The following is a 24,393-nucleotide window of genomic DNA, read 5'->3' as shown; positions in this document are numbered from 1 at the left end:
GGAACAATACCACCTTGTGAAATTCCTTGTTTTCTCTTTGTTGCCAGGAAACAATTTGATTTCTCCTTCTTCTCCTAAATGTTGCTTCATGCTTTAAGATCCTTGTTTCCTTTCCTGCAAAGAGTGATGAAGTTGCTTGCTTCTCAAGCACTTGAGTGGTTAGCTCAACTATGTGTGGGTAAGTATCTGAGTCTTAAGTTGGTGTGTGAACACCAAACTTAGTCTCCCACTTACTTCTCTGTGCTTTGAATCCTTGAGTTCTCTTTGGAATGAAGTTGCTGCTAAGGGTTTTAAGCATTTCTGTGACTGCTTAGAATGGTTGTTCCTTTCATATAATTCAAAGGTTGTTGTGTTCAGTTGATCTTTATGGTGGAACACCAAACTTAGAGTCACACATTCCCCTTTGAATTATTGATCCACGAATTCATTGTTTGGTGCGAAACACCAAACTTAATTCTTTGCAATGCACAGAAACTACTTCACCCTTTTTATTGAAACAAATAAAAGAAACAGCAAAAGGGTATTACCTCAGGTTGGGTTGCCTCCCAACAAGCGCTTCTTTAACGTCATTAGCTTGACGGTCAGCTTCCTCAGTTGAGGTGATATTTAACTTTGTCCTTCTCCTCCACATCTCCCAAGTAATGTTTGAGTCTTTGACCGTTCACAATGAAGGTTCGTTGTGACTTTTCTTCCATGATTTCTACTTGTCCATATTTGGAGACCTTGGTGACAAGGAATGGTCCAGACCACCTTGATTTTAGCTTCCCTGGAAATAGCTTCAGCCTAGAATTGTAGAGCAATACTTTTTGTCCTTCTTCAAATTTCCTTGGGGCTATGTTGCTGTCATGCTTCTTCTTTGCTCTTTCTTTGTAAATTTTGGCATTCTCATAAGCTTCCGCTCTGAATTCTTCCAACTCTTGAATTTGCAACATCCTTCTTTCTCCAGCAGCTTTGTTGTCCAAGTTCAAAAGTTTCAAGGCCCAGTATGCCTTGTGTTCCAACTCCAGTGGCAAATGGCAAGCTTTTCCATATACTAGTTGGTAAGGAGACATTCCAATTGGTGTTTTGAAAGCTGTCCTATATGCCCAAAGAGCATCATCTAGCTTAATCGACCAGTCCTTCCTTGAAGTTCCCACAGTCTTTTCCAGGATCCTTTTGAGTTCTCTGTTAGATATTTCGGCTTGCCCACTTGTCTGTGGATGGTATGGTGTGGCTACCTTGTGTTTGACTCCATATTTTAGAAGCAATGCCTCTAATGGTTTGTTGCAGAAGTGACTTCCTCCATCACTGATGATTGCTCTTGGAACCCCAAAACGGCAAAAAATGTGTTTTCTGAGGAAGTTCATGACTACCTTATTATCATTGGTTGGAGTTGCTATTGCTTCAACCCATTTGGAGACATAGTCTACTGCCACCAGAATGTAATTATTTGAGTATGAGGAGGGAAAGGGTCCCATGAAATCTATCCCCCATACATCAAACAATTCAAGTTCCAGAATGAATTGTTGTGGCATTTCATTTCTTCTTGGCAGGTTCCCCGCTTTCTGGCATTCATGGAAGTGCTTCACTAATTCTTTTGCATCTTTGAAGATAGTGGGCCAATAAAAACCACACTGCAACACCTTAGCTGCTGTTCTTTCTCCTGCAAAATGTCCTCCATAAGTGGAGCCATGGCAGTCCCATAAGACTTCCTTTCCTTCTTCCTCGGATATGCATCTTCTGAGTATGCCATCGGAACATTTTTTGAACAAGTATGGTTCGTCCCAGATGAAGTATTTGGCATCATTTACCAATTTCTTCCTTTGATGTTTGTTAAATTCCAACGGTAAACTCCCAGTGGCCTTGAATTTTGCTATGTCTGCAAACCAGGGTGCTTTGTGAATTACCATGAGTTGTTCATCAGGAAAGCACTCATTTATATGTGTGCTTTGTGCGCTTCCTTCTTCACATGGTATTCTTGATAAATGGTCTGCCACCTTGTTCTCTACACCCTTCTTGTCTTTGATTTCAATGTCAAATTCCTTAGCTCTGTCCACCTCAATGCCTCTATTAGAGATTTTGTGGCCAAGGACTATTCCTTCTGTGACCATGAAATGACACTTTTCCCAGTTTAATACTAGGTTAGTCTCTTGGCACCTCTTAAGCACCAAGGCAAGGTGGTGTAGGCAGCTAGGAAAAGAATTTCCAAACACAGAAAAATCGTCCATGAAGACCTCAATAAATTTTTCAATCATGTCCGAAAAGATGGACAGCATGCATCTTTGGAAAGTGGCAGGTGCATTGCACAATCCAAAGGGCATGCGTCTATAAGCAAAAACTCCATATGGACAAACAAATGATGTTTTCTCTTGATCTCTAGGATCAACTACTATTTGGTTGTAGCCTGAATATCCATCCAAAAAGCAATAGTAAGCATGTCCGGCAAGCCTTTCAAGCATCTGATCCATGAATGGGAGTGGGAAATGATCCTTTCTGGTGGCTTCATTGAGCTTCCTGTAGTCTATGCACATCCTCCACCCAGTGACGGTTCTTGTGGGTATGAGTTCGTTCTTCTCATTTGGCACCACAGTTATGCCACCTTTCTTGGGAACTACATGGATGGGACTAACCCATGGGCTATCAGAAATGGGGTAGATTACCCTGCCTGCCATAACTTCATGACTTCCTTTTGTACCACTTCTTTCATGATGGGATTCAATCTTCTCTGAGCTTGAATGGAGGGTCTAGCATCCTCTTCTAACAAGATTTTATGCATGCATATGGATGAACTTATCCCCTTCAAATCGGCTAGGGTCCATCCAATGGCATCTTGATGAGTTTGTAGCACCTTGATCAATTCTTCTTCCTGTTCTTGGCTCAGGGCTGAGCTAATGATAACAGGGTGACTCTCATCACTACCCAAGTATGCATACTTGAGATTAGGGGGCAATGCTTTGAGCTCAGGTTTTGGTGCTTCCTTCTCTTCTTTCACTCTCTCTGGCATGCTTAGCATGGTTGTTTCAGCAGCCTTGATGTCACTAACTTCAATATCCTTGGTGAACTCCTCCTCTGCCACTTCCTTTATTGTCTCCTCAAAAGTTTCTTGTACTGCAATGTCCACTACATCAACCCTCATGCATTCCCTTAGTGATTCTGATGGATAGCTCATTGCCTTGAATACGTTAAACACCAATTTCTCATCATGTAGTCTAAGAGTGAGTTCACCCTTTTGTACATCTATGATGGCTCCAGCAGTAGCTAGGAAGGGTCTTCCCAGAATTATTGAAGCTTTGGCTTCTTCCTCCATATCTAACACCACAAAATCAGCAGGAAATATAAAATCTCCCACTTTCACCAACAAATCTTCAACTATCCCATGAGGGAATTTAAAAGTTCGATCTGCCAATTGGAGGGCCATTCTTCTTGGTTTGGCTTCCTCAATCTTCATTCTTCTCATCATTGTTAGAGACATCAAATTGATGCTGGCCCCTAAGTCACACAAGGCCTTCTCCACCATGACTTCTCCTATGATGCAGGGGATTTGGAAACTGCCTGGGTCCTTCAATTTCTGAGGCAATTTGTGCTGAATGATGGCACTGCATTCTTCAGTTAACAACACAGTTTCCTCATTTCTCCAGCTTCTCTTCTTGGTCATTAATTCTTTTAAGAATTTTGCATAGAGTGGCATTTGCTCTATTGCCTCAGCAAACGGAATGTTGATTTGGAGCTTCTTGAAAATCTCCAAGAACCTGGAGAATTGACCATCCTTTTCACTTTTCATCAAACGTTGAGGATATGGTGCTTTAGGTGTATAAGGCTTCAGGACCTCTTTTTCTTTTTCTTTTGTTGCGGACGGTGTAAAAGATTGTCCTTGTTCCTTGTCTCTCACATGTTCCCTTGCTTCAGCCTCTGTGGTTTCCTTTGAGATCTCCTTTAGATTCTTTCCACTTCTGAGGGTTATGGCCTTACATTCTTCCCTTGCAATAGCCTTGGCAGCATGAGGAACGCTTGTCCCAGGGGTTTGCTTAGATAAATACAAAATTTGATTTTCTAGCTTCTGGATGGCAGCTCCTTGGTTTTGCAGGTTAGAATTTACTTCTTCCTTAAAAGCTTTCAATTCGGTTATGTCTTGACTCATGGTTGCAAGCATTCCTTCTATCCGGTTTAATTGATCTTGAAATTGTTGGTTCGGATTAGGTTGGGTAGGTTGATTATTTTGGCCATGATATGATGGTTTGGAGTAAGTGTTTTGTGTGGCTTGGTATGATCTTTGGTTGGAGTTTTGGTATGTGGAATTGTTATGTTGGTTGTGGTTGTAAGGTTTGTGGTTTTGTGGTTGGGTTTGTTGGTTCCCCCCCCCCAAAGTTTGGGTGATTTTTCCATCCTGGGTTGTAAGTGTTGGAATGTGGATCATATGATTGCCTTTGTTGGTTTCCCACATAGTTGGCCTCTTCCCAATCACCTCCTTCAATGCTTACTTCCTCTTGATCTTGTGTGTGTATTGCAGCCACTTGCTTTGTTTCTAATTGCCTGGTAAGCTCTGCTAGTTGCTTGGCAAACACTTTATTTTGGGCTAGAATTGTATCAACATGGTTCAGCTCCATGACTCCCTTAGTGTTGTGCCTCTCTGATGCATAGTAGTACTCATTCTCAGCCACTGTCTCAATCACTTCAATGGCTTCTTCCACAGTCTTTTTCCTGTTCAATGAACCTCCTGATGAATGGTCTACAGCCTTCCTTGATTCATAAGACAGTCCATCATAGAAAATATGCAATTGCACCCAATCATGGAACATGTCTGGTGGGCATTTCCTTGTCAAATCCTTGAATCTCTCCCATGCCTCGTAGAGAGTTTCACCATCTTGTTGTCTAAAAGTCTGAACCTCAGATCGAAGCCTATTGACCTTTTGTGGGGGGTAGAAACGTGCCAGAAACTTGCTTTCCACCTCATCCCATGTTGTTAGACTCCCCCTTGGGAATGATTCCAGCCACTTAGCTGCTTTGTCCCTAACTGAAAATGGGAACAAAAGCAGTTTATAGGCATCTTCCTGGACTCCATTGGACTTCACAGTGTCACAAATTCTCAGGAATTTTGTGAGATGTTGGTTGGGATCTTCATTAGCACTCCCACCAAATGAACAATGATTCTCCACAAGTGATATTAGCTGTGGTTTGAGTTCAAAATTGTTGGCCTGAATGGGTGGTTTCTGAATGCTGCTACTACAATTCCCAGAGGTTGGGTTTATGTATGAACTAAGAACCCTCCTCTCAGGAATGGCATTGTTTCCATCAGCTCTCTCATGGTTGTGAACTTCTCTATCCATGTTGAGATCTAGAGCTTCCTCAAAATTGTCCTCAGATTCTCCTTCAGATTCTTCTTCTCCCAGTACTCTCTTCCCTCTTGCTTCCCTTCTAAGTCTATGAAGGGTCCTCTCTGGTTCGGTATATGGAGGAGTTGATGTCTCTCCTCTCCTACCTGTCATACAAGAACACAGCACAGGCAACAAACAAGTGAAATACTCTTGGTTAATGGAAGAGTATGGTTAGAGCAATTGAGGAATTAATTCAAACAGTTAGTGAGTCAGTGAGTTAGTTGCTTGAATTTAAAGGCATAAAGAAAGAAAGCATGTAACAGAGTGCAGAAATTAAAATTCAACAAGTAACTTGTACTGAATTAATCAAAACAAAAAAATGCTCAATCTAGTTAACTTCCAATTGGAGAATTGTCAATCGAAAACCAATCCCCGGCAACGGCGCCATAAACTTGATGCGCATAAACTAGTTATGCTACGATTTAGGAAATTGCACGATCGGCAAAATTCCTTCCGGCAAGTGCACCGGTTATCGTCAAGTAAAAACTCACAATAGAGTGAGGTCGAATCCCACAAGGATTGGTTGAGTGAGCAATTCGGATTAGAAGTGTGTTCTAGTTGAGCGGAATCAAGATTTAGATGAGAATTGCGGAATGTAAAATTGGCGGGAAAAGTAAATGACAAGAAATTGAAATGGCGGAATCTTAAATTGCATGAATTAAAGAGCAGAAGCTAAATTGCTGAAATTAAAAGGGAATGGGGGTGATTGCATGAATTGAGTTGCAGAATATAAAGAGAAAGTGGAAATCAGAAATGGGGAATTCATTGGGTGTTAGGAGATATTGAGATCTCCGAATCAAAACATGTTTATCTCTTCCTCAACCAATGCGTTCATTGAATTTTGCTTGGCAATCTTATATGATTGGATCCCAATCCCTTGGCTCACCAATTCTCTCTAAAAACAAACAAATTCCCAATCCCTTGGTTTAAATGTTCATAAGAAGAGATGATGCTCGATCACTGATTATACCACACAGTTTCATGAACCACAATTTGGTAGGATTACATGTCACAATATCCATCCAAACCCCAATCCAATTCACTGTGAGAAAGCTTCTCTAGCATGAATCCTCCATTCCTTTCCCAAGGTTCCGAAGGATTCCAATTATGGGTAGTTTCTTTCCCAAGACAACTACCCAATGGAATTAGATCGAGAAGCTTTCTAACAAAATTCAAGAGAAAAGATTGAAGAAGAAGATAAACTATTATTGATTCATTGAATTACAATAGAGCTCCCTAACCCAATGAAAGGGGTTTAGTGAGTCATAGCTCTGAATTCAACTACAAAGATATGAAAACTAGCTAAATGAAAAAGTAAAAGTGCTCCCTAACTTAAATTCTATCCTATTTATACACTTTCTATATTGAGCTTCTGTTGTGTTTCTTGGGCTTTGAGGCCTCTCCCTGCTTTCCTTTTGCCTTGGGTTTATGATCCATAATCTTGATGAGGCTGTTGATCCAAATTCTGTAACATTCATTGAGCCAACTTAGTGATAATCAAATAATGACACATGACTCAATAAATTGAAATTTCAGACTCATCAATCCTTCAGGCCCAATCCCATAAACCATGATATTCAATTGGGTTTCATACCAGAGTAAGTTTAAGTTAATGTTTGTGCTCAAATACTAACTTAAACCGCAATATTTTTGGCCCAGAAACCTTTTCCAAGAGTGGCGTTTAAGTTGCAGTTTAAGCTTAAACTGCAGCTTAAACGCCAGACACTTCCAGTGATGCCTTTTGTGGAAGCACGTTTAAGCTTCAGTTTAAGGTTAAACTGAAGCTTAAACGTGGAAATGGAAGAAGGCAGCCCTGGAGGGTAATATAGTCGAACACGTTTAAGCTTCAGTTTAAGGTTAAACTGAAGCTTAAACGTGGAGATAGAAAAGGCAGCCCTGGAGGTCGAACACGTTTAAGCTCCAGTTTAAGGTTAAACTGGAGCTTAAACGTGGAAATAGAGAAAGCCATCCTGGAGGTCGAACACGTTTAAGCTCCAGTTTAAGGTTAAACTGGAGCTTAAACGTGGAAATGGAGGAAGCAACCCTGGAGGTCGAACACGTTTAAGCTCCAGTTTAAGGTTAAACTGGAGCTTAAACGTGGAAGCTGAGAAAGGTAGCCCTGGAGGTGTCGAACACGTTTAAGCTCCAGTTTAAGGTTAAACTGGAGCTTAAACGTGGAAATGGAGAAAGCAACCCTGGAGGAGAAACTTGGTCGAACACGTTTAAGCTCCAGTTTAAGGTCAAACTGGAGCTTAAACGTGGAAATGGCTCCCTGGTGCTTTTCCCTTTTCTGGCGTTTAACCTCCAGTTTAAGGTTAAACTGGAGGTTAAACGTGGAAATGCTTCTTTGGTGAGACTTTCATTCTGGCGTTTAACCTCCAGTTTAAGGTTAAACTGGAGGTTAAACTTCAATTCCAGCATTTCTTAGCCTTCCTGATTCTGGCGTTTAAGTTCCAGTTTAGGCTTAAACTGGAACTTAAACTCCACATGTGATATTCAAGCTTCCTTTATTGATTTTGTTGCTTCCTTGCTTAGCCTCTTCTTCCCTGATATCATCCAAACAATTGCATCAAAGTCTTGCAAAATTTCATGAGAAATCTTCCATTCATAGCATTCAAGTAATATAACTAAAACTCATGGAATATGCATTAAAATCATACTGTTTGGATGGTTCATTGCTTTGTTATTCATTTGACCATTCTTGGTTACTTTAAGCTCAAGAAAATGCATAAAACAACTAAAACTAACAGAAAAATGCTAGTGAAACTAGCCTAAGATGCCTTGGCATCACAACACCAAACTTAATACTTGCTTGTTCCTAAGCAAGTCCTGAGTTATTTGAGAAGAAAGTATGAAATAGAAAGCAATTACATTGGCTCTATTAGCAAGCATTTGAGGTTCATCAGAAGGATTTTATGCAGAAAGTTGCAGCATCACTTTTTCATACTTATCAGGTAAGATTATCACTTTTTCATTGCATCCATCAAACACTGCTATGGCCTCTTGTTATTCTTATGTCCTTGGCACTTTTCTCTTTTTTGTTTTTCTTTTCTTTTTCTTAGAGCTCCTTTGCTCCTTGTTTGCTTAGTGTCATGTGTTGCACAAGCCTTTGGCATTTTCTTTTTCTTATCAGTGCACTACACATATCCACTTTAGGCATTTTAGTTCACATTTCTTCTTGAGACATTGGTGCCCAGCACCTCTTTATGTGACTAAATGTTTTGTATTTAGGTTGCTCTTGATAATGGACTTTTGGTTGATAATCCCGGGTTAGTTAACCCAAGTTACCAAGTGTTGAAACACTCCTCAGAACCTATTCATCCAAGCATATCCTTAATACATAAACACCACAGGCATTTGTCTCAGAAGTTCAAACCATTGGTGCCTAGCTTATTTGGTTGCCCTTTTTCAGTGGCTTTTTCTTCTTCTTTTTCTTTCTTTTTCATGGCCAAAGACTTTTATTCATCAAGATCCATAGACAGTTTTCAATTTCTACACAAAAAATGATAATTCTACACTCTATTTCTAGTGATCTGACTAAACAACCAAGCATGCATACCACCACTTAATTCTACTTGATTTGTCACTAATTGAGCCAAGTTACTTTTGTTCAAAGCTTTTCTTTTATTTTTGGAAACAGAACAAGCATGGCAAGCATTTGTTTAAGAAGGTGAAGTTATATCCAAACATCTAGGCATTCACTTTATTCAAAGCAATAAACAGACAAATATACTAAAAACTTCACATTCCAGAAAGATTCAACATTTACAGTTTAAACCAGAACAAGCATGCTTTTGTTTGCCCTTTTTAAAGAATTATCAAGGAACAATACCACCTTGTGAAATTCCTTGTTTTCTCTTTGTTTCCAGGAAACAATTTGATTTCTCCTTCTTCTCCTAAATGTTGCTTCATGCTTTAAGATCCTTGTTTCCTTTCCTGCAAAGAGTGATGAAGTTGCTTGCTTCTCAAGCACTTGAGTGGTTAGCTCAACTATGTGTGGGTAAGTATCTGAGTCTTAAGTTGGTGTGTGAACACCAAACTTAGTCTCCCACTTACTTCTCTGTGCTTTGAATCCTTGAGTTCTCTTTGGAATGAAGTTGCTGCTAAGGGTTTTAAGCATTTCTGTGACTGCTTAGAATGGTTGTTCCTTTCATATAATTCAAAGGTTGTTGTGTTCAGTTGATCTTTATGGTGGAACACCAAACTTAGAGTCACACATTCCCCTTTGAATTATTGATCCACGAATTCATTGTTTGGTGCGAAACACCAAACTTAATTCTTTGCAATGCACAGAAACTACTTCACCCTTTTTATTGAAACAAATAAAAGAAACAGCAAAAGGGTATTACCTCAGGTTGGGTTGCCTCCCAACAAGCGCTTCTTTAACGTCATTAGCTTGACGGTCAGCTTCCTCAGTTGAGGTGATATTTAACTTTGTCCTTCTCCTCCACATCTCCCAAGTAATGTTTGAGTCTTTGACCGTTCACAATGAAGGTTCGTTGTGACTTTTCTTCCATGATTTCTACTTGTCCATATTTGGAGACCTTGGTGACAAGGAATGGTCCAGACCACCTTGATTTTAGCTTCCCTGGAAATAGCTTCAGCCTAGAATTGTAGAGCAATACTTTTTGTCCTTCTTCAAATTTCCTTGGGGCTATGTTGCTGTCATGCTTCTTCTTTGCTCTTTCTTTGTAAATTTTGGCATTCTCATAAGCTTCCGCTCTGAATTCTTCCAACTCTTGAATTTGCAACATCCTTCTTTCTCCAGCAGCTTTGTTGTCCAAGTTCAAAAGTTTCAAGGCCCAGTATGCCTTGTGCTCCAACTCCAGTGGCAAATGGCAAGCTTTTCCATATACTAGTTGGTAAGGAGACATTCCAATTGGTGTTTTGAAAGCTGTCCTATATGCCCAAAGAGCATCATCTAGCTTAATCGACCAGTCCTTCCTTGAAGTTCCCACAGTCTTTTCCAGGATCCTTTTGAGTTCTCTGTTAGATATTTCGGCTTGCCCACTTGTCTGTGGATGGTATGGTGTGGCTACCTTGTGTTTGACTCCATATTTTAGAAGCAATGCCTCTAATGGTTTGTTGCAGAAGTGACTTCCTCCATCACTGATGATTGCTCTTGGAACCCCAAAACGGCAAAAAATGTGTTTTCTGAGGAAGTTCATGACTACCTTATTATCATTGGTTGGAGTTGCTATTGCTTCAACCCATTTGGAGACATAGTCTACTGCCACCAGAATGTAATTATTTGAGTATGAGGAGGGAAAGGGTCCCATGAAATCTATCCCCCATACATCAAACAATTCAAGTTCCAGAATGAATTGTTGTGGCATTTCATTTCTTCTTGGCAGGTTCCCCGCTTTCTGGCATTCATGGAAGTGCTTCACTAATTCTTTTGCATCTTTGAAGATAGTGGGCCAATAAAAACCACACTGCAACACCTTAGCTGCTGTTCTTTCTCCTGCAAAATGTCCTCCATAAGTGGAGCCATGGCAGTCCCATAAGACTTCCTTTCCTTCTTCCTCGGATATGCATCTTCTGAGTATGCCATCGGAACATTTTTTGAACAAGTATGGTTCGTCCCAGATGAAGTATTTGGCATCATTTACCAATTTCTTCCTTTGATGTTTGTTAAATTCCAACGGTAAACTCCCAGTGACCTTGAAGTTTGCTATGTCTGCAAACCAGGGTGCTTTGTGAATTACCATGAGTTGTTCATCAGGAAAGCACTCATTTATATGTGTGCTTTGTGCGCTTCCTTCTTCACATGGTATTCTTGATAAATGGTCTGCCACCTTGTTCTCTACACCCTTCTTGTCTTTGATTTCAATGTCAAATTCCTTAGCTCTGTCCACCTCAATGCCTCTATTAGAGATTTTGTGGCCAAGGACTATTCCTTCTGTGACCATGAAATGACACTTTTCCCAGTTTAATACTAGGTTAGTCTCTTGGCACCTCTTAAGCACCAAGGCAAGGTGGTGTAGGCAGCTAGGAAAAGAATTTCCAAACACAGAAAAATCGTCCATGAAGACCTCAATAAATTTTTCAATCATGTCCGAAAAGATGGACAGCATGCATCTTTGGAAAGTGGCAGGTGCATTGCACAATCCAAAGGGCATGCGTCTATAAGCAAAAACTCCATATGGACAAACAAATGATGTTTTCTCTTGATCTCTAGGATCAACTACTATTTGGTTGTAGCCTGAATATCCATCCAAAAAGCAATAGTAAGCATGTCCGGCAAGCCTTTCAAGCATCTGATCCATGAATGGGAGTGGGAAATGATCCTTTCTGGTGGCTTCATTGAGCTTCCTGTAGTCTATGCACATCCTCCACCCAGTGACGGTTCTTGTGGGTATGAGTTCGTTCTTCTCATTTGGCACCACAGTTATGCCACCTTTCTTGGGAACTACATGGATGGGACTAACCCATGGGCTATCAGAAATGGGGTAGATTACCCTGCCTGCCATAACTTCATGACTTCCTTTTGTACCACTTCTTTCATGATGGGATTCAATCTTCTCTGAGCTTGAATGGAGGGTCTAGCATCCTCTTCTAACAAGATTTTATGCATGCATATGGATGAACTTATCCCCTTCAAATCGGCTAGGGTCCATCCAATGGCATCTTGATGAGTTTGTAGCACCTTGATCAATTCTTCTTCCTGTTCTTGGCTCAGGGCTGAGCTAATGATAACAGGGTGACTCTCATCACTACCCAAGTATGCATACTTGAGATTAGGGGGCAATGCTTTGAGCTCAGGTTTTGGTGCTTCCTTCTCTTCTTTCACTCTCTCTGGCATGCTTAGCATGGTTGTTTCAGCAGCCTTGATGTCACTAACTTCAATATCCTTGGTGAACTCCTCCTCTGCCACTTCCTTTATTGTCTCCTCAAAAGTTTCTTGTACTGCAATGTCCACTACATCAACCCTCATGCATTCCCTTAGTGATTCTGATGGATAGCTCATTGCCTTGAATACGTTAAACACCAATTTCTCATCATGTAGTCTAAGAGTGAGTTCACCCTTTTGTACATCTATGATGGCTCCAGCAGTAGCTAGGAAGGGTCTTCCCAGAATTATTGAAGCTTTGGCTTCTTCCTCCATATCTAACACCACAAAATCAGCAGGAAATATAAAATCTCCCACTTTCACCAACAAATCTTCAACTATCCCATGAGGGAATTTAAAAGTTCGATCTGCCAATTGGAGGGCCATTCTTGTTGGTTTGGCTTCCTCAATCTTCATTCTTCTCATCATTGTTAGAGACATCAAATTGATGCTGGCCCCTAAGTCACACAAGGCCTTCTCCACCATGACTTCTCCTATGATGCAGGGGATTTGGAAACTGCCTGGGTCCTTCAATTTCTGAGGCAATTTGTGCTGAATGATGGCACTGCATTCTTCAGTTAACAACACAGTTTCCTCATTTCTCCAGCTTCTCTTCTTGGTCATTAATTCTTTTAAGAATTTTTCATAGAGTGGCATTTGCTCTATTGCCTCAGCAAACGGAATGTTGATTTGGAGCTTCTTGAAAATCTCCAAGAACCTGGAGAATTGACCATCCTTTTCACTTTTCATCAAACGTTGAGGATATGGTGCTTTAGGTGTATAAGGCTTCAGGACCTCTTTTTCTTTTTCTTTTGTTTCGGACGGTGTAAAAGATTGTCCTTGTTCCTTGTCTCTCACATGTTCCCTTGCTTCAGCCTCTGTGGTTTCCTTTGAGATCTCCTTTAGATTCTTTCCACTTCTGAGGGTTATGGCCTTACATTCTTCCCTTGCAATAGCCTTGGCAGCATGAGAAACGCTTGTCCCAGGGGTTTGCTTAGATAAATACAAAATTTGATTTTCTAGCTTCTGGATGGCAGCTCCTTGGTTTTGCAGGTTAGAATTTACTTCTTCCTTAAAAGCTTTCAATTCGGTTATGTCTTGACTCATGGTTGCAAGCATTCCTTCTATCCGGTTTAATTGATCTTGAAATTGTTGGTTCGGATTAGGTTGGGTAGGTTGATTATTTTGGCCATGATATGATGGTTTGGAGTAAGTGTTTTGTGTGGCTTGGTATGATCTTTGGTTGGAGTTTTGGTATGTGGAATTGTTATGTTGGTTGTGGTTGTAAGGTTTGTGGTTTTGTGGTTGGGTTTGTTGGTTCCCCCACCCAAAGTTTGGGTGATTTTTCCATCCTGGGTTGTAAGTGTTGGAATGTGGATCATATGATTGCCTTTGTTGGTTTCCCACATAGTTGGCCTCTTCCCAATCACCTCCTTCAATGCTTACTTCCTCTTGATCTTGTGTGTGTATTGCAGCCACTTGCTTTGTTTCTAATTGCCTGGTAAGCTCTGCTAGTTGCTTGGCAAACACTTTGTTTTGGGCTAGAATTGTATCAACATGGTTCAGCTCCATGACTCCCTTAGTGTTGTGCCTCTCTGATGCATAGTAGTACTCATTCTCAGCCACTGTCTCAATCACTTCAATGGCTTCTTCCACAGTCTTTTTCCTGTTCAATGAACCTCCTGATGAATGGTCTACAGCCTTCCTTGATTCATAAGACAGTCCATCATAGAAAATATGCAATTGCACCCAATCATGGAACATGTCTGGTGGGCATTTCCTTGTCAAATCCTTGAATCTCTCCCATGCCTCGTAGAGAGTTTCACCATCTTGTTGTCTAAAAGTCTGAACCTCAGATCGAAGCCTATTGACCTTTTGTGGGGGGTAGAAACGTGCCAGAAACTTGCTTTCCACCTCATCCCATGTTGTTAGACTCCCCCTTGGGAATGATTCCAGCCACTTAGCTGCTTTGTCCCTAACTGAAAATGGGAACAAAAGCAGTTTATAGGCATCTTCCTGGACTCCATTGGACTTCACAGTGTCACAAATTCTCAGGAATTTTGTGAGATGTTGGTTGGGATCTTCATTAGCACTCCCACCAAATGAACAATGATTCTCCACAAGTGATATTAGCTGTGGTTTGAGTTCAAAATTGTTGGCCTGAATGGGTGGTTTCTGAATGCTGCTACTACAATTCCCAGAGGTTGGGTTTATGTATGAACTAAGAACCCTCCTCTCAGGAATGGCATTGTTTCCATCAGCTCTCTCATGGTTGTGAACTTCTCTATCCATGTTGAGATCTAGAGCTTCCTCAAAATTGTCCTCAGATTCTCCTTCAGATTCTTCTTCTCCCAGTACTCTCTTCCCTCTTGCTTCCCTTCTAAGTCTATGAAGGGTCCTCTCTGGTTCGGTATATGGAGGAGTTGATGTCTCTCCTCTCCTACCTGTCATACAAGAACACAGCACAGGCAACAAACAAGTGAAATACTCTTGGTTAATGGAAGAGTATGGTTAGAGCAATTGAGGAATTAATTCAAACAGTTAGTGAGTCAGTGAGTTAGTTGCTTGAATTTAAAGGCATAAAGAAAGAAAGCATGTAACAAAGTGCAGAAATTAAAATTCAACAAGTAACTTGTACTGAATTAATCAAAACAAAAAAAATGCTCAATCTAGTTAACTTCCAATTGGAGAATTGTCAATCGAAAACCAATCCCCGGCAACGGCGCCATAAACTTGATGCGCATAAACTAGTTATGCTACGATTTAGGAAATTGCACGATCGGCAAAATTCCTTCCGGCAAGTGCACCGGTTATCGTCAAGTAAAAACTCACAATAGAGTGAGGTCGAATCCCACAAGGATTGGTTGAGTGAGCAATTCGGATTAGAAGTGTGTTCTAGTTGAGCGGAATCAAGATTTAGATGAGAATTGCGGAATGTAAAATTGGCGGGAAAAGTAAATGACAAGAAATTGAAATGGCGGAATCTTAAATTGCATGAATTAAAGAGCAGACGCTAAATTGCTGAAATTAAAAGGGAATGGGGGTGATTGCATGAATTGAGTTGCAGAATATAAAGAGAAAGTGGAAATCAGAAATGGGGAATTCATTGGGTGTTAGGAGATATTGAGATCTCCGAATCAAAACATGTTTATCTCTTCCTCAACCAATGCGTTCATTGAATTTTGCTTGGCAATCTTATATGATTGGATCCCAATCCCTTGGCTCACCAATTCTCTCTAAAAACAAACAAATTCCCAATCCCTTGGTTTAAATGTTCATAAGAAGAGATGATGCTCGATCACTGATTATACCACACAGTTTCATGAACCACAATTTGGTAGGATTACATGTCACAATATCCATCCAAACCCCAATCCAATTCACTGTGAGAAAGCTTCTCTAGCATGAATCCTCCATTCCTTTCCCAAGGTTCCGAAGGATTCCAATTATGGGTAGTTTCTTTCCCAAGACAACTACCCAATGGAATTAGATCGAGAAGCTTTCTAACAAAATTCAAGAGAAAAGATTGAAGAAGAAGATAAACTATTATTGATTCATTGAATTACAATAGAGCTCCCTAACCCAATGAAAGGGGTTTAGTGAGTCATAGCTCTGAATTCAACTACAAAGATATGAAAACTAGCTAAATGAAAAAGTAAAAGTGCTCCCTAACTTAAATTCTATCCTATTTATACACTTTCTATATTGAGCTTCTGTTGTGTTTCTTGGGCTTTGAGGCCTCTCCCTGCTTTCCTTTTGACTTGGGTTTATGATCCATAATCTTGATGAGGCTGTTGATCCAAATTCTGTAACATTCATTGAGCCAACTTAGTGATAATCAAATAATGACACATGACTCAATAAATTGAAATTTCAGACTCATCAATCCTTCAGGCCCAATCCCATAAACCATGATATTCAATTGGGTTTCATACCAGAGTAAGTTTAAGTTAATGTTTGTGCTCAAATACTAACTTAAACCGCAATATTTTTGGCCCAGAAACCTTTTCCAAGAGTGGCGTTTAAGTTGCAGTTTAAGCTTAAACTGCAGCTTAAACGCCAGACACTTCCAGTGATGCCTTTTGTGGAAGCACGTTTAAGCTTCAGTTTAAGGTTAAACTGAAGCTTAAACGTGGAAATGGAAGAAGGCAGCCCTGGAGGGTAATATAGTCGAACACGTTTAAGCTTCAGTTTAAGGTTAAACTGAAGCTTAAACGTGGAGATAGAAAAGGCAGCCCTGGAGGTCGAACACGTTTAAGCTCCAGTTTAAGGTTAAACTGGAGCTTAAACGTGGAAATAGAGAAAGCCATCCTGGAGGTCGAACACGTTTAAGCTCCAGTTTAAGGTTAAACTGGAGCTTAAACGTGGAAATAGAGAAAGCCATCCTGGAGGTCGAACACGTTTAAGCTCCAGTTTAAGGTTAAACTGGAGCTTAAACGTGGAAATGGAGGAAGCAACCCTGGAGGTCGAACACGTTTAAGCTCCAGTTTAAGGTTAAACTGGAGCTTAAACGTGGAAGCTGAGAAAGGTAGCCCTGGAGGTGTCGAACACGTTTAAGCTCCAGTTTAAGGTTAAACTGGAGCTTAAACGTGGAAATGGAGAAAGCAACCCTGGAGGAGAAACTTGGTCGAACACGTTTAAGCTCCAGTTTAAGGTCAAACTGGAGCTTAAACGTGGAAATGGCTCCCTGGTGCTTTTCCCTTTTCTGGCGTTTAACCTCCAGTTTAAGGTTAAACTGGAGGTTAAACGTGGAACTACCCCCCTTGGTGCCCTTCTCACTTCTGGCGTTTAACCTCCAGTTTAAGGTTAAACTGGAGGTTAAACGTGGAAATGCTTCTTTGGTGAGACTTTCATTCTGGCGTTTAACCTCCAGTTTAAGGTTAAACTGGAGGTTAAACTTCAATTCCAGCATTTCTTAGCCTTCCTGATTCTGGCGTTTAAGCTCCAGTTTAGGCTTAAACTGGAACTTAAACTCCACATGTGATATTCAAGCTTCCTTTATTGATTTTGTTGCTTCCTTGCTTAGCCTCTTCTTCCCTGAAATCATCCAAACAATTGCATCAAAGTCTTGCAAAATTTCATGAGAAATCTTCCATTCATAGCATTCAAGTAATATAACTAAAACTCATGGAATTTGCATTAAAATCATACTGTTTGGATGGTTCATTGCTTTGTTATTCATTTGACCATTCTTGGTTACTTTAAGCTCAAGAAAATGCATAAAACAACTAAAACTAACAGAAAGTTGGGCCGCCACTGTGCTGGAATCACGCAAGTTGTCACGCATACGCGTGACCTACGCTCGCGCATCACGTTTCTTCTTCGAGCACCCACGCTTACGCGTCGCATGGCAATTCAAGTTTGCACGCGTACGCATGATGCGTGCGCACGCGTCGTGCCCTGTTTTTCAATTCTTACTTCTCTCTTCTCTCCTTTCTCCTTCTTTCCTCCTCCTTTCTTACTTTCTTCCCCTTCATTCCTTTAACTTCTCATCCTTATTCTCTTTCATTCTATTTTCCTTATTGAATTTGCATACCTTCACTCATTGCATTTTAATTTTGTGCATGTTTTCATTTTCTTTTCTAAATTTGATACTTTTTCTTCGGTGTTGAATTTTCTTGCTCAACTGTTGAATATCTCTTGCATTATTCTGGTGCTTCATGACTTGTTTTATTCTGATTGGGTAATATTATTTATTTGTCAATACTAATTTTTTATGATACCTGTATTCCTTTTGAACTGACATGGATTTATATTGTCTTTCATTACCCACTATCTCTTCCCCATTGTTGCAATTTTTTCGCTATTGATATGCCATGTGCTTCTACTGATTTTTCACTTGCATGTTGTAGCTACCATGTAGTTGAGACCCTCCTTATTTGGCATTAACCCACCCATACTTTATTTGTTTTCTTATCTTTATTTCTGGGTTACTTTTCTTCTTTTTCCTCTTCTTTCAAGATGGCCACCGAGAAGGGAAAGGAAAAGCTTCTCAATGGGGCCACGGACAAATCCATCTGGACAATCTTTAGAGAAAAGCATCAATTGTAACAACCCGTCCACTTGCACATCTTTTCATGCACCGAGGACGGTGTAATCTTTAAGTGTGGGGAGGTCGATACCGACTTCCGTGGGTTAGTTATTTCCTATTTCAACACCAATGTTTAATTTTCCTTGTTAAATTAGTTGTTGCATTTTCATGTTTGATTGCATGATTGTTTGATTTTGTGCATGTTCTTCTACCACTACTTGGTTGGAGTGATAAGTTCTTTTTCAAGATCCTTTTTATAGCATTTCACTAATTTAAAAAAAAAACTTTAGTGTTAAACTTGTTTGAGGATTGTAATTTGGAACATGAATTATAGCTAAGAACACACAACCTGTGAGATTTGAACTTAATTACATGGTTATACTATTTAACCATAATATTTTATTCTTGTGTGTTTCCTTCTCTATGATTGTAATCTATAGTTTGTTCCACTCTATATGTCCATTGTTTACTGTATTTACATGCATACATATGATTGAGGCCATCAATTGTTATTAGCTCACTTATCCCAAATAGCCTACCATTCCATTTATCTTTGTTAGCCACTTTGAGCCTTTTAATCCCCATTTATTCTATATCTTACCACATCACTAGCCTTAAGCGAAAAAATAATTAATTACCTAATTTAAATCTTTGGTTAGCTTAAGATAGAGATTGCGTATCAATTAAGTACGGGGAATTGTGGGAACCTGAATGGGAATGTGTTATGTTTCTACTTTATCTGAATATTGGGAATTTGGGTACTTGATGAGGGAAAAAAACGATTCCACACAAACTCATCGGCAAGTGTACCAGGTCGCATCAAGTAGTAATAACTCACTTAGAGTGAGGTCGATCCCACAGGGATTGATGGATCAAGTAACTTTAGTGAGGTGATTAGTTTAGTAAAGCTAACAGTGTTGAATTGGATGAAATTGGACTGGCAGAAAGTAAATTGCAATGAATTGTAAATTACAGAAAGTAAAGTGGCAGAAGCTTAAAGAGCAAGAAAGGTAAATTACAGTAAATGTAAAGGGGATTAGGTGCTAAAATTTTAAAGAAAGCAGTAAATCATGACTTAGAGCAATTGCAAAAAATTAAACTTGCATGAAAAGTAAATTCAGATCATGGCAAGTTCAAATGTAAATTTGTAGAATATAAAATTGCAGAAAAGTAAATCAAGCTCAAGGGAAATGAAAATGTGAAAGTGTAGAAGAACAGAATTGCAGGAAGATGTAAATTGTATAAACTAAATTGAATTCAATGTAACTGAATTGTAGATAAGTGCAGAAAATAAAAGTGTATCCAAGAGAGCTTTCTATTCTACTCCTACTCCTACTCCTATTGCTCTCTAGAAGAGCCAGCCTAGCTCTCTAGCAGAGCCAGCCTTCCTCTAATGAAATGAAATTGATGCCTTTATATAGGCTATACAAAATGAAAATGAAATTGAAATTGAAAACAAATTACAATTCAAATGAAATTCCTATTCTAATTATCTCTTGTGCCTTTGAGTGATGATATTGGTCTCTGCTTGCTTTGGCCTTGAATGAGAGTGAATCCGGATGGTGTTGGTTTAATTGGATCAGGGTGCATTTTGTGAAGCTCCTGTGGAGCATTCAGTTCACTTTGTGAACTCCACATTCACTTTGCTTGCATGCTTCCTCACGTTCCAATTTCTTCCTACTAGCATTCACTTAGTGAACGTTAAGTTCACTTGTTGAGCGCTCTCTTTGTTGTGCGCCTTGGTTCCTTTGCCCATTTTCCTGAAAAAGTTTACTTAGTGAACGGCACGTTCACTTGTTGACCGTTGCTTGGTGTGTGGCCTCTTGGTGCGTTGCATTAGTGAACTCCAAGTTCACTCTTTGAACGCTGCTTAGCTCTCCCTTGGTTGAATGCTTCTCCTAGCGCTCCCTTGGTTGAGCGCTACGTTCATTATTTGAACTCTAACCAAGTGTGCTTTTTGGGCTTTAAAGATGCCTATCACTTGTACTTCAATTTCATGCCAAATATAGATTGTTATATATCGTTGGAAAGCTCTGAATGTCAGCTTTCCAATACAACTAGAAGTGCATCAATTTTATATCAGAAGGCATGGTCATGCTGTTTTGGAGGCCGAAAACGTTCAATTAGTGAACGTGGCGTTCACTTAGTGAATGCTGTTTGGAGGCCAAAGTTAGAACCAGCTTCTGAGGTCCAAACTAAATGTTCACCCCATACTATTATATATCGTTGGAAAGCTCCGGATGTCTACTTTCTATTGCATTTGAGAGTGTATCATTTAAAGCTCCACAGCTTAAAGTATCCTCCTTGGAATGTGAAGAGGTCAGCTGGCCTTACTACAGGTTGATACTATGTTCACCTTTGCACATTCGAGTTAAGTTTTCTCCCTCGGATTTAGTGTCCATCATGCAGTGCCATATATGCTTGGAAAGCTCTAGATCCCTACTTTCCAATGCCTCTAAAATCACCTAATTTGGAGTTTTGTAGCTCGAGTTATTCTTGTTGGAGTGTGAAGAGGTCAGGGTTGCAAATCCTCTTTGCTCCTTTTGAGCTTAATTGAGCTTAATTTGTGCTTCTTCGCTTCTTTTTCTACTTATTTCCTACAAAGTTTAGCAAATCAAAAGATCAAAGAAATATACCATTTAAGCACAAAAGCATTCAATATTTAAGCACTAATCATCAATTTCTTGTATGAAAAAGCATAGAAAAACATGACATGATGACATGTCATCACAACACCAAACTTAAACCTTGCTTGTCCCCAAGAAAGAAAAGAATCATGCAGTACATTTTGACAAACCAAGGTGATAAGAATAGCAAGTTAATGTTCATGGTAGGCTAGTTTTCTATGCATGCTACAATCACAAAAGAAATGTAAATGATTGATGCTTCTATCTAGCTCATTTTATGAAATCTTTTCCTTATGTTTCTTCCTTGAAACAAGCTTTTGATTTTCTTATTAGCTTCTTCGTTTGGGTGCTTTACCCCATGAGTTGATAACAAAGCTACGATTCTAAATGCTTTGTTTTCAAGTATTACCACTTGATACATAAGCACCACAAGCATTGAATTAGAGGACTTCATTAAGCTCATTTGTTTCTTTTTTTGATTCTCTAATCATTGATGCTCAGAACCTTGAGCTTTGAGGGAGTGCTTTTTCACTTGAGCCCAGCCTTGACTTTTAAGTATTTTGTTTTCAAGCTTTTCGCCTGATACATAAACACCACAAGTACTTAACAAATGAATTGTCATTGCTACTCAGAGCCTTCAGCTTTCTCATTCTTTCCCTTTTTCTTTTCTTGCCTTAATTTATTTCTTCAAGGTTTTCATGATTTCCAAATATTTCATAAAATGTTCTAGATGAAAACTTCAATTAAATAATATCTAATGCAATTGAGCAACAGTTAACCATACTAGCATTCCAATACTTGTATGCACATGCTAACTTCTTCTTTAATAACCTTGTTTATTTATGATCATGATACTTTATTGCTTTTGAATTCACAAAACTCAAGTTAGTAGTCATAATGTCACAGCAACATGTTACAAATCAAAATTCAGGCTATGCTTATTCATAATACACATGCATACAGAAAAGATAAAGACAATCATGCATTTTATAGTTCTGGAAGTAAGTAGGAGGAAAAAGGAGTGTTACCACCTTGTAGTTCATCTTCCTTGTTGTTGTCCTTTTCCTTTTATTCTTCCCTTTCCCTTGCCAAACTCAGAATGCTTGCTCATCCTCAAGCAACAATTAGAACAATGGCGATGGGGCTAAGATGGATCATGAATGTCTTACACAATGAAATGTTAGTAATACATGTGTTTTAAGCAAGCAAACTTAAGAATAACCATCAAGGCACAGGAAACAGAGACATTATGATTGCAAACATAAGAGGGTGTGCATGATATATTGCTTAAAAATATAAGTGGCACACCAAACTTAGTGTGACACTTTCACTTGGAATTGATGCAAGTATCCAGTATGGATTTAGAAATAAATTTTGTTGCATAGCAACACCAAACTTAGAATGCAGTCACATGTCAATTTATTTGAAATAGAACTGAGAAAATGAAACTGTTGTATGTTAAATACTATCACCAAGCCAATAATCTGTCATGAGTAAGGATCTCTTGGTGAGGTATTTAACAAAAACAATCAAGGATCAAAATAAATGAAAGCATTAAAAAAAATGACTAAAGTAAACAGAATAACAAAATGTCAAACCAAAAGAAAAGAATAAAACTGCAGAGGCATTATGATTATGCAGACAAGTGGTGTTGCTGAATAATTTGCATAGAAAATAAGTGGCACACCAAACTTAGAATCCCAGTGTGACACTTTCATTTTTGATTTGATGCAATCATCCAGAAAGATTGAAAACAAATTGTTACAGGGCAACACTAAACTTAGAATGTAATCATATGCCAATTTATTGAACTTAAACAAAGCAGACAGAGAAAGTAAACAAAACAAAGAAATGAAATGCTACCTACGGTTAGGTTATCTCTCAACAAGCGCTCTTTTAGTGTCATTAGCTTGACATGTTGTTCTTCACTTTCTTCCTCTTCTTCCAATTTGTTAAGAGGAATGACTTCAAGGGGGGGAGAAGATTCAGTTATTGTCCTCTGTCTTGGTCTCTCCTCAGCAAGCTTCCTTTTGTAAGTTACTTGTTTGAGATTGCTTGCTGGATCAGGGGTAGGATTGTTTGCAGTTGACCTTTTCTTGAATATTGTCATTTGTATCTTGGTCACAATCCTCTTCTCGGTACTCTTGTTAGTTGCCTTCACTTCTTTGATTTCAAGACATCGTTGCTGTGTTATTATTGGAGTTTTGTCTTCATCAAGAGTTCCTTGCAATGGTGGTTCAATGAGGCCTTCATCTTTGTAGCTCTCTACCTCACTTGAGTATGGACTTCCTTGGTTGTCTTCCTCACTTTCTTGTTCTTCCACTTCCACTTTTGCACTCAACATTTTACTTAATAGTACTTTCATGGAGGAGGTTTGTTGATCTTCCCAAGATTTCTTCATCTTCTCTTCATATCTTTCAATCATGGATTCAAGTGCTGAGACATTTTGGTTCAAGGAAGCTTGTGAGGATTGTGAGTTTTCATGTTCCCTTGTCATCTCAAGTGGCTTTTGTAGATATGCAACCTCAGGTTCAATTACCTTCACTACCTCTTCCTTCTTTACTGAAAATTCACTTGACATAGAGACCTCTTCTTCTTGTTCTTCTATTTCCTCCTTCACATCCACCAATTGGTCTTCATCTTCCTTGCTTAGCAGTTCTAAGTATTTCCTTAATTTCTCCAAGTGCTCATCCATCCTTCGGAGGAGGATTTATTGTTCTCTCCAGGATTGTTCTTGCCTTTCCAATAATTCCCTGAACTTTTGAAGGGGATCCTCAGATACTAGCTCAAAAGATGAAGGTTGAGAGAAATATTGTGAATATGGATGTGTTGTGGTGAGGTTGTTTTGAGTGGTATGGAATGAATCTTGTGAGTTATGAAATGAGTTTTGTGACTGTTGAGATGAGTTTTCTGTGTAGTAGAATGAATTTTGTGGTTGGTGAAATGAGTTGTATGGATCTTGAGGGAGGCTTTGTGTTGAGGCAAAATCAAGTGATGAAAAATTTTCAAGTGGAGAACTGAGAGGTGAGGTTGGACAATTTAGCATAAATGAATTGAAAGTTTGCTCAAGTGACGATGGCTCTTGATTAATGGAGTATGATACATTAAGTGCCTTCTGATTTTGATCCTCCCAAGCACAACTTGAAGAATTGTTAAATTCATCACAATATGGCTCATCTTGTGGCATTGGGGGACAAGTTTACATAAATTTATTGAAAGCACACTCCAGTGATGATGTCTCTTGATGAGTCTCATATGGAGCATTAAAATTCCCTTCCCAACCATAGTTTGTGTCAGTGTCATAACAGTGTGATTCACTTTGTGGCTCTGGGAGGAAATTCATTTCAATTGATTGTTCACATTCTTGTTGACATGTCCAGACACCATGAGGGTAATGACATAAATCATCTTGTGGATCTGGATCATATCTCATGTGAATTGCTTCATCATCTATCATTTCTTGGTGATATTCCCAGCCACCATTAGGATACTGATATGAATCATTTTGTGGTGGTGGTTCATATCCCATATGATTCTCTTGCTCATCTTGTG

The 24,393-nt window shown here is 39.3% G+C and overlaps 2 non-coding genes across 2 annotated transcripts; both read left to right on the top strand.

Annotated features, from left to right (window-relative positions):
• The first annotated feature begins 4,773 nt into the window (after positions 1-4,773).
• LOC148548350 (small nucleolar RNA R71) lies at positions 4,774-4,877 on the top strand. Its single transcript, XR_015898316.1, has one exon. It is a non-coding gene; the product is annotated as a small nucleolar RNA R71 (small nucleolar RNA).
• A 9,068-nt stretch (positions 4,878-13,945) lies between these two features.
• Positions 13,946-14,049, top strand: LOC148548349 (small nucleolar RNA R71). Its single transcript, XR_015898303.1, has one exon. It is a non-coding gene; the product is annotated as a small nucleolar RNA R71 (small nucleolar RNA).
• The last annotated feature ends 10,344 nt before the right edge of the window (positions 14,050-24,393 follow it).

This window comes from Arachis ipaensis, chromosome B8, assembly GCF_059453495.1.
Source record: "Arachis ipaensis isolate K30076 ecotype BB chromosome B8, ASM5945349v1, whole genome shotgun sequence".
Taxonomy (NCBI): domain Eukaryota; kingdom Viridiplantae; phylum Streptophyta; class Magnoliopsida; order Fabales; family Fabaceae; genus Arachis; species Arachis ipaensis.
This window is presented reverse-complemented; position numbering and strand designations above follow the sequence as displayed.